The sequence below is a fragment of the Anabrus simplex genome, chromosome 13 (assembly GCF_040414725.1).
Source record: "Anabrus simplex isolate iqAnaSimp1 chromosome 13, ASM4041472v1, whole genome shotgun sequence".
Lineage (NCBI taxonomy): Eukaryota > Metazoa > Arthropoda > Insecta > Orthoptera > Tettigoniidae > Anabrus > Anabrus simplex.
Window position 1 is genome coordinate 22948734 of NC_090277.1, and position 16074 is coordinate 22964807.

Below are 16074 nucleotides of genomic sequence, written 5' to 3' on the forward strand. Positions count from 1 at the left end.
AATAAATCCGTAACGTTAAAGCAAATTAAGCTCCAAAAGGTTTAATAGCACCATCAATATAATAGAAAGGAGTTCCAAGAAAGCCAATTAATAATAATAATAATAATAATAATCCGTGGTAATTAAGTTAAGTAGAACACATCTGAGAACGTCAAATTTGAATATTAACACGCTACTAGGCCTCAGCAGAGCCTAGAATAGTTTGACATATGATACAGAAGGAACACTTCATTACGGAGACCACAGCAGTATTAGTTTAAGGCCGTCGAAAGGACATACCGGATATCACCTTGGAATTTAGAGGGGAACACTTCTAAACTGCATCAAATATTATTTCAGGCGATGAAGACCAGATTTGAGGCACTTTCACACAGTATCACATAGTATATCAACACAACGCCCTTGCGCTGCATAGCGATGTATTTCAGTCCGACATGTTTATATTCTGGGAACTCCTGGTATAAACACATAAAATATGTTTTCATAACTTACCGACGAAGAGGTCCATTAAAAATCCTTACAGATCCCCTTTAATTAAACAGCAGCGTCTAACACACGGTTAGTACTTGAACAAAATTAAATAACATTGCACCAATCACCCACTTAAAGAGTAAATAGAACCAAACATAAACGAATAACTCGCACAGCAGGCGCAATGTAAGTGGCACAATGTAATGGCTACACAGCCATTTCAGTCCCATAACTAGGGTGGACGGTAATCATTTCCTCTAGCCATTACGGCTAGACGGATTGGCACAACAAACACAGCCATCTACGAGACGATTCAAAGCCAACTCCCTGTTCACAGAGTAGGAACACAGTTCAACGCACGTCGACAATTGACTCACGCCCCGCGGAGTCAGGGAATAAAAGCCGTAGACATCACTCCACGACGTCCAATCAAGATATTAGATGTACCACAATTAACAAATTGCAGTCAATCGCTGTCTAGCTGTTCATGGGACATAGTTAAAAGACACATTATAAATTCCACACATACAACAGTTATAGATGGCAGTAGTAATACCAGTCCCCTTTAAATTATACCGCTATAGAAATCAATAACGAACATGTTGGTGCTTTTATTGACATGGGTAGCATTTTATGTCTGATGAATGCTGAATGGTATGAAAGTATGTCTAGTCCATCTAAACTTCCTTCCATCGAACCTGAGGTCGTCAATTATGTCAGTTCTGATGGTAGAAAGTTAAAAGTCCTGGGATCTATTTTAATTAAAATTCGCTTCTTTAATTTCTCTTGGAAAATTAAGAATTTTTTGGTTCCGAGTCTATCTTGTCCATTCATCATTGGTGCGGACTTTATATCTAATGTAGTGCTGCTGTTGAATTTTACGAGACAAGTGTCTCAACTTCAAATTTTGCCCATCTCTTAGCTTTCCGGTGCGTGTCACCTACTCATGTATCGCTATGTCTATCATGGATGTCGACGATCTTGATAAGTTGGATCAAGATTTAAGCCATCTGAAAGATAACCAGGCTAGTAAAATTCGTGAAATATGTGACGAGTTTAAAGATATATTCACTGATCGCTTAGGTTGTACCAATGTACTTACTTACAAAATTGATGTTTCCGATAATATCCCGGTTAGACCAGCACAATATCGTTTGGCTCCTCCCAAAATGAAAATTCTAAAAGGTATCATTGATGACATGCTCAGCGATGGCATTATTCGACTCTCCACTTCACCATATGCTTCCCCAATATTCTTGGTACCGAAATCCTCTGGTGGTTTCCGTGTGGTAATTGATTACAGGCAGTTGAACAGTAAGGTAATACTTCAATCTCTACCCCGTCCTGACCTATACCCATATTTCCCATGGTTTCATGGTGCTCAATATTTAGCACGTTTGATTTGAATAAAGCCTATCATCAGATTCTCCTCGACGAGGAAAGCAAGCGTCACTCAGCCTTCTGTACGGATTGGAACTTGTATGAATTCAAGATTTTGCCGTTCGTTTTGTCCACAGGCGCTAATTTCCTTATCTGACTCTTGGATTCTACCTTGGGGGACATTAAATTTAACTACGTATACCACTATTGTGTACAGTGAAACCCTTGAAGATCATCTCGTACATTTTATGGAAGTTTTAGAGCGATTCAGCAAGGCTGGATTAACTGTCAAACTTTCGCTCGTAGCCAAAACTCATTTTTAGGCCAGATTGTATCACAAAACAGTGTCTCAATGAATCATTCTAAAACAACGGCTATTCAGGATTTCAAGCCTCCTAAAGATGCAAAATGTGTAAGCAGATAATTGGCATGGGTGGATCTTTCCAGAACGTCATCCCTAAATTTGCAGATATTGCTGCACCCTCAGATTTTCTTCGTAATAAAAACCGAAAATTCCTCTGGGAGGAAACCCAACAAAACGCTTGATGAGTTCAAAATAGCTGTGGCTAAAGCTCCATTTTCGGCTATTTCTCACTTTCCCAAAACCTTCATTATTCAAAGTAATTAAAAGCTGGTAGGGGCACCGCTCTCTTTGATCGCCGATAATACGGACAGCGATCAAACGTGTGGCTCGCCTGCCATCGGGAGCGAGTCAATGATCTGGCCACTGCAGGCCTAGTGACGACTAGGTCTGCGCTTATCAAGGTCCAGTGAGGCGGCCAAAGCTCCCGGTGGTACAGGGTTTCACCCTAGGCTACCCACGTAGCTTACGTTGCCGCTGTACTATTGCAAGACACCGATCTCGGTCGTAGAGTAATCGCCCATGCTTCTTGATGCTTGTCACCAATGGAAATTAAATATTCTATCTTTGAATTGGAGGGATATACAGTCCTTTTCGTCCTCGATAAACCTCGCATGTATATCGAACATGTCCACTTTGAGCTTGAAACCGAAAATATGATATTGTCATGGTTTCTTTGCCGACCACGTAGATCCGGTAGATTGACTCGATGGGTCTATTAGGATCTCGTCTTTCAAATTCACTGTCCGGCAGATCAGAGGATCAGAGAACGTTGTTGCCGATAGCTTGAGCCGCATGTTTGACGTTCATCAAAATAACCCTGATTCAACTCCAAGTTTCCTAAATTTGCCTCAATTTTGTTCAGGCCCAACTGTCCGTATGAATGCCATTTTACAGATGAGGACATTAGTAAGTGTCAGGCTAATGATCCTGAGATCAAGAGTATTATTGATTATATTTCTGCTGGTACTATCGTCAAACCGTATTCTCTTGTCAATGCTGTTCTTTGTTGCAAGAAATTCGAAATTGTTGCTCAACCTGATCTCATTCCGGCTATCTTCAAATATTACCAGGAATCTGTTTGTGAAGGATATCTTGGCGTATTTAAAATCAGTCAAAGGATCAGATCCTATTTCATTTGGAAGGGCATGGATGTTGAAATTCATGAAATTCTTGCAAAAAATTTTCGATAAGCAAACCTAATCTGAATACGCGTGTTGGTGTCCTGTCTTCTCCATCTGCTATACGCCCTATGGAGAGGTTATACATAGTTCACGTGGGCCCGTTCCCAAGGTGAAAACTGAGTCACCAGTTCGCTCTTGTGTGCGCTTTTGCTGGATCTTCCCAACTCGCCTTGCTAACGCTCAGACCACTATATCTAAGTTGACATCCATATTCTCTTGTTTGGGTCCTTGTAAGTTCATTGTTTCGGATAACGCCTGAGCCCTTCGGTGTAATACATTTAAGAAATTCTGTTTCGACCTGTCAATCTCTCATGTCACAACTACCGCCTCCTACCCTTGCGGAGAGAGTTAATCGCAATTTAAGAACAGCACTCATTGCATACCATCACTCCGATCAATCTAAGTGGGACACCAGTCTTCATTGGTTGTATTATGCCTTCAAATCCGCTGTTTATGTATCCCACATGCAATCTCCTGTTACTACTCGTATGATGTTGATTTACAAACAATATTCTCCATTGTCCAATGCATTGAAACTCGATTATATTCTTCCTGTAAATATGTGCGCTCATGACATGGGCAAGGTACGTGATAGTGCCAAGTCCACATTAGCTGTACCATATGAGAATGTGCGTAAACAATACGATAAAGATCGTAAGCCATGTGGTATATCCGTAGGCTGATCAAGTCTTTCTTAAGATTTATCCTTATAGCAAGAAAATTGACAAGTTTGCGGCCAAATTGGCGCCTCGTTCCAATTGTCTTCGCACCGTCTTACAATGTTTGACACTTATCTCTTTGCTGGTCTGTGACCCTCTTGCTAGAAGAGTAAATTGGTTTCGTCTGAGCCAGGTGAAGAGTATATAAAAAATTGGTAAACTAATCAGCTTAACTCAAATTGTAATATTTCGTAAACGCGCGGTTGTAAACTTCATGTAAGTGTAGTAACATAAGTCGTTATATTCCCATTGTAAGAGTGTCAGGGAATATCGGAACCTCAGTGATTTCAGTGGCTCATTTCTCAGGGGTCTGTGATGAACTGACATTAATGAACAGTATCCCTATGGCAGGCATATGTTGTAACTGACTGATGTTCCCCACTGCAACGTACCAATTTTATCCCTGATGCTTCTGCTCTCATAAAATTGTTTCTGCAACATGTGCACGTGACTCGATTGTTTCAAGGAAAACTCCACCATCTATACCGTAACATGAGCGAGGTAACCCTTCTACCACGCTGTGTGACGATAGCCAGTGTCTGTGCTCGCATGCAAGAACAACATCTAAATGGCAGTATGAACATAGTGCTGGCCACACCGTATTCGTCATATCTGTGCCACTACTACTTCTGTCGACGACATTGCCTCTGTGATGTTGCCATTATACCATAAAGCAAGAAGGCTGTGAGAAACGTCCATCTCAATGAGATCTTCCCTGTGACACTTTTATTCAGTCGCAACGATATGCGTGAACTGTCATGATTCGCCAGTCACTAAATGTATTAACCCATGTACTCAAACTGTGCTTATCGCCCTACCCTGGTGTGTTCTTTCGGGGGGTGAGGATGTAGCGGAATAATTTGAAGGGGATTTGCATTACTACTGCCATTAATAACTGTTAGTATGGGTGGAATTTAAAATGCATCAGCTATCAATGCCCCATGAACTGCTAAACAGCGATTGGCTGCAATTTTTAAATTGTGGTACATCTAATATCTTGATTGGACGACGTGGAGTAATTTCTACCCTCTTATCCTTGACTCCGCTGCGCATTTGTCAACTATCAACGTGTGTTGACTTTTGGCCGTACTCTGTGAACCGGGAGTCGGCATCTGATCGTCTCCAAGATGGCTGTACTTCAAGAGACAATCTGTCTAGCCATTATGGCTACCCTAGTTAAGGGACTGAAGTGGCTGTGGAGCCTGTAATTATCAGAACCTACCATGATAAGTCATCTGGCTGTTTAAATTTACTCTTAAAGTGGCTGATTAGTGCTGTGTAATACCAATTCATTCTGTAAACTAACAGTGTGTGGTAATACTATTTTATAACATGTGACGAAAAGGATTATTATGGACCTCTTCGTCGGTAAATTTTGTAAACTTCATACCTTGGAAGGTATATCGTCTACCATGACTGTCTTAACACAAGGAGTTTCCACGAATGCATGCATGTCTGACTGAAATATTTGCTATCCAGCGCAAAAGCAAAGTGTTGATATTTCCTGTGGTATTGCGTGAAAATGCCTCAAATTTGGTATTCATCGGTCGAGATTTTATTCGAAGAAGTTTAAAAGAGTTCCCATATAAACTTTAAGGTTATATCCGGTATGTACTTTGACGGCCTTGAAACCAAAACGCACATGTGGTCTCTGTAATTAAGTGTTCTAGTATTATATTCAAAGACTATTCTCGGCTCAGCTAAGGCCTAGTAGCATATTATTATCATTGTTGATACTTAAATCTGTCGTTCTCAGATGTGTTCTACATAATTTAATTTGTTTGGTATATTATTATTAATAGTTTTTCTTGATAGCTAAATCATTTATTTTCTATATTATAGGCCTATTCAGGGTGCTAACCTCCTACCCAGTATTCTGATAGTCATGATATCAGCATATGTCCGAAAGGTAAAACTGAAAGCGTGAATTGTAAATTTCATAATCAGAGAAACGTTATGAGAAATATTTCGGAAACTTTAGATTCTCAACATTCTGCTATGTCATCAGACTGTCCGATCTACAGGAACATGTTTAGCATCGTTAAATCAAAAATTAATTATGACTGACCTTTTCGTTTATTAACAAAATTTACATAAGTCTTTAGTCCATACTCAAGAACTACTTTTAAAATTTGATCATAATGAGAGGACACTTCTGTGCATACAAGAACCGAATGTTAGAAATAATAAAGTCATTGGCTTTGGATTAGATTAGATGTTTACACTTCAAGAATTAATGAGCCTGAAGAGCGAATTCGTGCGGCTATAGTTACTAAATCTAAGACGGTCATTCTGTTGGGGCAATACTGTTCTGCTGACAGAGTAGTAGTGTGCACAACGTTTAACAGCGGGGAGCTTTATATATGCAATGTGTACTTTGACTCTACACGAGATATTAATATGGATATAAATTTCTTGGAACGTATCTGTGAAGACCTGAGGGGGACACCACTAATCATAACTGGCGATATTAATTCCAAGCATAGTTCCTGGGGTAGTCCTGTTGAGGATACTCGAGGAAGACTATTTTATGATTTCTGCAGCTCTCATAATTTGACTTAAACAACGGCAATAAACCAACTTATATATGTTGTAATTCTCAGAGATTTTTAGATGTTAGTGTTTGTAGTCCCGCGCTTCTTTCATTTATTTATAACTGGAAAGTCAGTGATACACCAATGCTGTCTGATCACGCTTTAACAATGATATCTCTAAAACCTACAGCAGAAATACCTACAATACAAGCCACCAATTACATAACTCGTATCTATAAGACAAAGAATATTAAATGGAATCATTTTCGTCTGTCTTCTAAAAGAAATTTGCAGACAGTAATGAGAGGCATAGAACTCTGTAATACAGCGGACGAACTAGATCAAGCTGTTAACAAATTAAAAAATGATATAATTAATCTAGCTGAAACTAATTTACCTAATTCTCTCAGAAATCTTGTAAAAACTTCTGGTGGAATTCTGAACTTGATCTTATGAGGAAACGCGTCCTCGTTGTCCTCTGCTAAGTCAGAGGTATGAAGAAATATATTTGACCGCTAAAGGGAAGTAACAAAAAATGATGTTAAAAGGAAACAAGAAAGGTGGAAAGAATTTTGTTCGATTCCTACCAAAAATAATCCCTGGGGACTCATTTATAAGTTATCTAGGAGGCCAGATAATTTTAATAATAATCTTACTACAATTGAGACTGAAAATTGATTCACCACTTCTTTTCAAGATACCGCTGAGGTTTTAATGAACGGATCTTCTGCTGATGAAGTTGATGACACAGATTTACAAGAAGAGATTAGGATATTTTCTCAAATTCCGCCTGATACTGAAGATGACTTACCGTTCTCAGACCAGGAGGTAGAACGAATAATCCTTTTACAAGATGATAAGAAAGCTCCTGGATGGGATGGCATATCTGCTAATATAATTAAGAACATTCACTTATGCTTCCCACAAATGTTTGGTGTTCTATTTAACAAATACCTCGCTCTACATTTCTTTCCTACTTCCTGGAAACTTGAAATAGTTAAGATAATTCCCAAAGATAGTTCCTTAATATTAGGCACAGTTAAATCGTTCATACCTATTTCCCTCCTTCCAGTACTAGGGAAAATTCTCTAGAAACTTATAATTGATCGAGTTATGTATCACATGTATAATCATGGTCACTTAAGCCAAAAGCAATATGGTTTCACACCTCAAAAATCCACTGAAGATGAGGTTGTGTATGTGGTTGATTGGATCAAAAATATCTTCAAAATTAGGAAGGTAGCTACATTGATATCTTAGGATATAACAGATACTTTTGATAATGCCTGGTGGCCTAAAATTTTATCTCAGTTGAAAGAGAAGAATTTTTATACATTAATACAAGCTTACTTCAATAATCGAAAAGCGAAACTTCGGATTGGAACCGCGATCTCCGAACGAAGTATTAGCAAGGGATGCCCGCAAGGATCAGCATGCAGCCCTGGTTTTTGGAACATCTTATATGACGAACTTTTACAATTACCCCTTCCTCTAAAGCATTTGGGTATGCGGATGACAGGGCATTTGCAACGCAGGGCAAATCTATGGAGAACACCGAAGATACGCTGACAGCTGATCTCGCCACCTTAGATCAGTACTTTCGTAAGTGGAGACCTTGGCCAAGTTTGAGTAAAACTGAAGTCTCATGTTTCCATCTCAACAACAAACTGGTCCACCGTGAACTTAATGTTAATTTCCAGAACGCTAGACTTCCTCACAACAAAAACCCAAAATACCTCGGAGTAACCCTTGACAGAACACTGTCCTTCAAGGAACATCTGAAGATGACAAAAGCTAAACTCCATTGACGGAACAATATCATCCACAAACTGTGTGGCACCACCTGGGGTTCTTCTGCTTTGACCTTACGAACTTCAGCCCTTGCCCTTGTCTTCTCAACTGCAGAATATTGCTCTCCAGTCTGGCTGAACAGCTGTTACACAAAACTGGTTGACACACAGCTAATTCATACTTTTCGCATTATATCGGGAACCATAAAATCTACCCCCACTTCTTGGCTACCAGTTCTGAGCCATATTCCTCCACCTCACCTACGGAGAAAGAATGCCTTGTTGCATGAGTACCAGAAGCTGCCGAGGAATTCCAATCTGCCAATTCATTGAGATATACCCTACGCCTTGAACATCAGACTTCGGTCCAGAAATCCACCAATAAGGACTGCCAAAATCCTGGTTGACAAATTCAGCCTGCAGCAGGATTGGTTTCAAGAGTGGACTTCTATGGCTCCAGCTGAGTATCAGAACTTCCCCTGTATAACAAGTATACCAAAAGGATTTGACCTATCTCGCAAAACGTGGACAACCCTCAAGCGTATCAGGACAGGCCATGGAAAGTGCGCTGACTTCCTCTATAAATGGGGCAAACTTCCATCCCCGGAATGTAGCTGCGGTGCCCCTAAGCAAACAGTTCGTCGCATAGTGGAACAGTGTGCCCCCTGAGTGCTTATCAGGGTAGCCCAAAAGACTTTCTTGACCCAAATCCTTCTTGTATAGACTATTTGCAGAGCTTGATGGTGAAATTGTAACCTACATAGTGTACTGTATATTTAATTTGTGATTGTGTGTTTTTATTTTTAATGTCATACGCTAAATAAATAAATAAAGAATTATTGCTTATGCAGATGATGCCCTTCTTCTAGTTGAATCTGATAATGTACAGAATTTAAATTATCTAGCAAATTCAGCTTTACGCACCGTATCTCAGTGGGGCTCTGTAAACAAACTTCAATTCAATCCTTCAAAAACTAACGCCATGTTTGTCTCAAGGAGAAGGAAAGTTAAAAACCCCAAAATTGTTATGAATAATCACAGAATAATACTAGATGATCAACTATATTTAGGTGTTGTGCTTGATAAACAGTTGACTTTCTGGGCACATCTAAATAGATTAAAATTGAAATCAAGAAGACTTTTACAAGGACTTGTGATTGCTTGCAGACCTTCTTGGGGACTTAACTCTGAGGTTTTACGAATAATGTATCATACAGCTTTTGTACCGTTAATACTGTACTGTGTGTCCGCTTTCCGTAGTACACTGAAAAAGAGATGGGCTCAGGATAAGCTGTTGAAAATTCAAAGAGGGTTCGCTCTAGGAATTTCTCGTGCATATCGCACTTCATCTACTCATGCAACACTTGTAATTGCTGGAATAGAGCCGCTGTTTTTAACAGGAATTGGCAATGCCGAGCTGTCGTTACTGAAGAAAAAGAGAGTATCACCTTCGCCAATTTTCAACATTATTTTAAAGCATAAGTGTCACTTTCTGGAATCTGCTTATCCAAGTCAATTCAAGAAACTTATGCGTAAAGATTGCTATAACACACATGAATGTATCATATACACTGATTGCTCCCGCATACCTAGTTCTGATGGAATTGACAGTGTTGGCTGTGCATTTGTAGTCTATGAGAACGATGCTGAAATATTTGCAGCTCAGTGTAAACTTTCTCCTAAATGCTCAATTTTTCAGGCAGAACTTTCGGCTTTAAAGTGTGCGTTGCATTGGTGCAAAACTAACAACAAAAGAGCACGAATTTTCAGTGATTCACAAGCTGCATTGAACTCAGTAAACGATAAATATGTCTTAAATCTAATAGCTGTCAATATCAGAACAATAGCTCAGGAGTGTTCGCACATCTGTACATCTTGGATTAGAGGTCACACTGGGTCTACTGGTAATGAAAAAGCAGACTCATTAGCTGAATCAGCTGCTACGTCTTTTTGGATATTGCATATGATAAATCTCCAATATGTTATGTTCGAACACAAATCAGGCAATATATTTTACATCACTGCAATATTTTATATTTTAGTTTAAAATGATCTGTTACACGAGAAATATTTTTTCCGGAAGTTCAAAATCGACCATTATGTGAAGCATTAGTTCCGAACTTTGATTTAACTCAATTTTTAACTGGTCATGGAAAATTTAAATCGTATTTAGCACGCTTTAAACTTAATAGTACAGACGGCTACTTATGATTTTGTGGATCAGTTCAGACAGTGCATCATTTGATATTGGAGCGTCCAGTGTTTGAAATGGGAAGATATTTTTTGCAAAGTCACCTGAATAATTGTAATCTGGAGTTGTCGAAACGACTGTATAATGTACTCAAGAGACAATGTTGTTATGTGCAGTTTCTCACATTCATTAACAAACTTTTTTTGTAAACTAAATTTATAATAACATCTCTTTGTTGTGATTTTAAACTATAATCCTAATATACCTATGGTAAAATACGGTTCCTGTATTGTTTTTGGATATTAAATAAATAAATAAATAACCTCCTTTCTGGAGTTTCTCCTTTCTTAACATTACAGATTTATTATATTTCTTGTAACCTTAATTCTTGCTATTGTTCTTCCATCTCACAATTGTTATGTCATTGTTATGTCAAGTTGATGGATATTGATATAACATAATTTGATAAGCATTGCGTCACCGTTACCTGCTCACTGTCTCTCGAGTAGCGTTGTGGATCAGACGCTTGTGGTGTGGTGGTCATTCAAGACTTGATTGATGATGATTGTGGTTTACTGTACCTCATATTAAGTTGCGATGCGATTTTTTTTCTAGGGGCTTTACGTCGCACCGACACAGATAGGTCTTATGGCGACGATGGGATAGGAAAGGCCTAGGGGTTGGAAGAAAGCGGCCGTGGCCTTAATTAAGGTACAGCCCCAGCATTTGCCTGGTGTGAAAATGGGAAACCACGGAAAACCATTTTCAGGGCTGCCGATAGTGGGATTCGAGCCTACTATCTCCCGGATGCAAGCTCACAGCCAAGCGCCTCTACGCGCACGGCCAACTCGCCCGGTCGATGCGATTTAAGGAATGTGATCATTACGATATTTCTTCGGTTTAACGTGCGATGTGATTTTGTGAAAATAATTACTTTTTGTGTGAATATGTTGTGTTTTAACATGTTGCCGACTTGTAAATTTTCTACTTTCCTACTTCGCATCCTACCACTTGTAGTATTTTGAATTTGTTGGTTGGGATGTGTCTTCTTCCCTTCTGGTTTATCTTCTCAATATTATTTCTTGTGTGACTTTGAATGGTGTGATTTTCAATGCACTCAATATTCTAGTAAAAAACTTTGTCTACCAAAAAGTGGTACCCCGCTCTTTAAAAAAAGGTTAATTGAGAGCTCTCAACCTTTAATAGTAATTATGGCGATTGATTTAAAAGGGTCTTGTCTTACCAAGGGAGAACTGCAGTTCGCTGCAAAATATTCTTTTAAAAAATTAAATGGTTTGTGATTTAATATTCTTATGGGATTTAATATTGTTCCATTGAATGATTTGATTCCTTCTTTTTGTTTTTAATTTTTTATTTCATGGAATATTTATGGGTACTACTCTCCTTTTCTTAAATATTCTTGTATATTAAATTTTCATGTGGTTAAAACAATTTAGTGTTTTATGGTATTTCACATGAATTACTCTATCCTATTCCTCTGGAGGCCTACCCTAAGTGGTTGGCATGTTTTCGACATGGGATGGCCTCTTGTCTCTCTTGTGGTAGTACTGGCAATCGCAATGAGTTTTCGCGATCTTGTGCAGTCAGTTGTTTCGTCGTCTTTGTGATCGATTTTCGGTACGTTACATGTTCAAACAGCGTGATGAGTACGAGACTGGGCTTCATACTGGACAAGAGTTCAAACTTTGGTGGATAATACTTAACTACAAATAGCGGAGGAGAGGAAATGTAACTTTTGTGGAACCTGGTCTTATTGTGTTTGTTAAATGTGGTAATAACCTACAACTGTGGAGCGCTTACCCACTTGGTACTGTATCACTTGTGGCGGCTTGGTATTATATGTTGGTGAGAGCTATGGAGTGCTGTATTTCAGACTTTCCGTAATTCATGTTCCGGAAAAGCAAACGTGTGTTGCTCGAGTGATGTATCTTTAAACCAAATGTTGGAGTCAGTGAACACAGTATTTTATAGGTACAAAACCTGTGTGATATAACAAGTGCCAATAATGAGATTATACAAGTTGTGTTGATACACAGAGCCAGTGAAGGGTACTTATCTACATACATATGCTTCGTTCATCGGACTGACTGCAAATGGTGGCTTGGTCCTCAATTTTGGTTTCCCACAGTTTTTGTTGCCTATTATTGTGTAAATATGGAGTCTTCCAGCGATTTTTGTGGGCGTGTTTTATGTATATTTTGGTGTGGTGATTAGGTGCCATGACCGGTTATTGTTCAGAATAGTTAATTATTTTAGAATCAGTGGAGATATTTATGAACCTAAGTGCAGCCCCTACCTACTTCGTCGTTTTCAGATGGTTAGATAATGCCTGAACAAGATGTACCAGCATGCACCTTTATGTACACACCGTGGGAGAGAAAGAATTATCATGCTTTATCAAAATTCGAGCGATCCATTCTGGTGAACTCTGGCGCCCATACTATGGATATTTCTGAACATTATTTTATCAATTTATTTTAATTTAATCATTTTAGTAGTTAATTCAGATAGACTTTATTTGACGACCAGGCATGAGGCGATTAAGTGCGTTTACATATTCCTATTAATTTTCATCATATTGCAGTGGTTAATTGTTAACATTTTATTATAAATAGCGCCCAGCTTGGGGCTATTAAGTATTTTATTTCATATATATTTGATTACTTTAATTTTGTAGCAATGGTTATTATTGATATAAATTGTTATTCACATATATTGCAGTGTGTCTGATACTGTATATCCAGATCGCACCCTAAGAGAAACTTCTTAGCACACCCATTAAAGCAATATAGGCGCTATCCATTAATCTCTAAAATATGTTGTCGAATATTAGATTTGGTTAAAATCTTACCACATAGAACGCAAAGATGCGGACGTGTCTAACAAGCGCTGTCATTTCTCACGCAAATACGATATGCATAACCAAGTGCATATTCCACTCAGACTTATGACAGAAACTGTTGCACACAACGTCATCAACAAGGGCGAGACTCAATATACCTTATATCGTGTTTTCGAAAACTTCACTTAGTAAAATATCAATTATCGCATTTATGACAAAGACTGTGTTGTCGAAAAACTTCTCTCTCAAGAAACTTCTACCCTCAGTCATCACACGAGTGTGAACGCTCATCACTATGTGCAAGCAGGTGATCTCGGGTATAGCGATTCTGAGAAAATTTTCTACCACATTGATTACAGGATTGAAGACGCTCATGAGTGTGTGTAACCAGGTGTTGCCGGTTATGCGCCTTCCTCTCACTATTATGCGTACGGTGGTGTCGTAGAAGGCACGACTTGATAGCAAATGTAACATCACAGTGAAACGAGAGTATGGGCGCCTAGCATTATACGCAGGCAGGTGTTGCTGGAGATTCGATTCGTAAAAAAACTTTTACAGCATTATTGACGCTCACCATTATGAGTGAGTAGATGTTTGCGAAGATTTGACATTTGAGAAAACTTCCTACCACACGTTTCACAGGAGTACGGACGTTCGCCAGTATGAACAAGAAAGTGCTGCCGAAGATGGGACTTCAGAAAAAACTTCTTATCACATTCGTCACACACAAATGGACGCTCACCAGTATGTGTCCGCATATGTTCACGAAGATGTACCTTTTGAGAAAACTTCCTAGTGCATGTTTCACATGAGTAAGGATGCGTACCAGTATGCGTAAAATGGTGTAGCCGAAGTTGCCACCTGTGAGAGAACTTGTTATCACATTGATGACAGGAAAAGCGTCGCTCTCCAGTATGTCTGTGCTGGTGTTCGCGAAGATGACTCCTTTGAGAAAACTTCCTACCACACGTTTTACATGAATGTGGACGCTCACCAGTGTGTGTTCGGACATGGCCGCGGAGAGTTGTCATTTGTGAAAACTTCTTGCCACATATATTGCAGCAATGTGGTCGTTCGCCAGTATGCGTAAGCAGGTGTTGCCGCAGGTGCGATTTTCTTGCAAACGTCTTACTGCATTGATGACATGAATGTGGACGTTGTCCTGTATGTATAATCATATGTCGCCGAAGATTCGACTTATGAAAGAACTTAGAACCACATTCTATACAAGAAAATGCCCTTTGTCTAATGGGATGTATAGGGCTTTGTTTAAGGTCATGTAAATCGTCTAGGTTGCATTCATTATGAGTGGGCAAAATGCACGTTACCTCACTTCCGATTTCCAGTATGTTGCAGCTACTGTTACATGAACCCTCCGAAACTCCGGTCAATAATGCAACGTTCCCGAATCTAGAAAACAAAAAATTAAAATATTTTACGACTAAGATAACAAAATGAAATACAATATCCAAAAGCAAATGCAATATATGTACCAAAATTGCTTCTGATCACATTACATGGAACTCCAAATCAAAATAACTTCAGACAACGGCCCAAACACATAAGCCCATATAAATTCCAATTGCCAAATAGAAAGTTTGTACTTAACAACAGCACACCCAAACAATTCAAGAGGGTCCAATATGGAAGGAATTACTGTGAGAATACTTCTCTTAGTGATTTCCTTATGTGCAATCTTCAAGTTTATTTGTAACTGAAACTCATCACATTTGGGATGCCAAATTATACCTAATGTTTTAATAGCTTCAACCTTAGTGAAGTTACACGTTGACAAGATTTCTCTGTCATCTACATGGACAATGGCAAAGGCTTCTGGACAATTTGACGTTCAATTTCTGACATACACATGTGTACTACAAAGCGAGGAAGAAATTTCTGATTGAAGCTACTCAGATACTTCAAATGAGCTAGCACCTGTCAAAACGTCGTCAACGAAAAAAAAGGAGATGCAAAAAGGGTGAGATTCTGTGTGTTCCTCAGCAAGTTGAACAAGACATTTCGGAGCAAGAAATGTGGCAGAACTTTTAACAGTAGTAAGGTGGCAGTCCTTGATCTCTTCATCAGAGGATTCATGCCTCGTAATATTCATAAGACCCCAGCGGTTGGGATGTATTAAAACACATTTTTATATCTTAGCAATATCAGCTGAAAGAGTAACAAGTTCTGAAACATAAAAAGATATACAGGAACTCAGGCTGAAGTTCAGGGTCAACCATTTACAAAAGGTTCAAAGCTATCCCATTTCAAGGTTTACAACATCTGTCAAACTGAACACTTGGCTTGGTTTTCATGCTAGAATTTTTGAGCACACAATGACGGGACATATAAAAGCTCAATGAGTTAGAAGTCTCAAGGGGTGCAATTTCCATGTGTCCCGTTTCACCGTATTCACCCATGAAAATTACATATAACTGTTTCAAATGTGGAAATGCAGCAAACTTATTTTCAATGTGTATGAGCGTTTTAACAGCATTATGCTTAGACTGAGCTACTGGTGACACTTCAGGATGAATAAGAAATTTGCCAACAAAACCGCCAGAATTATCCATTTGATCATTAT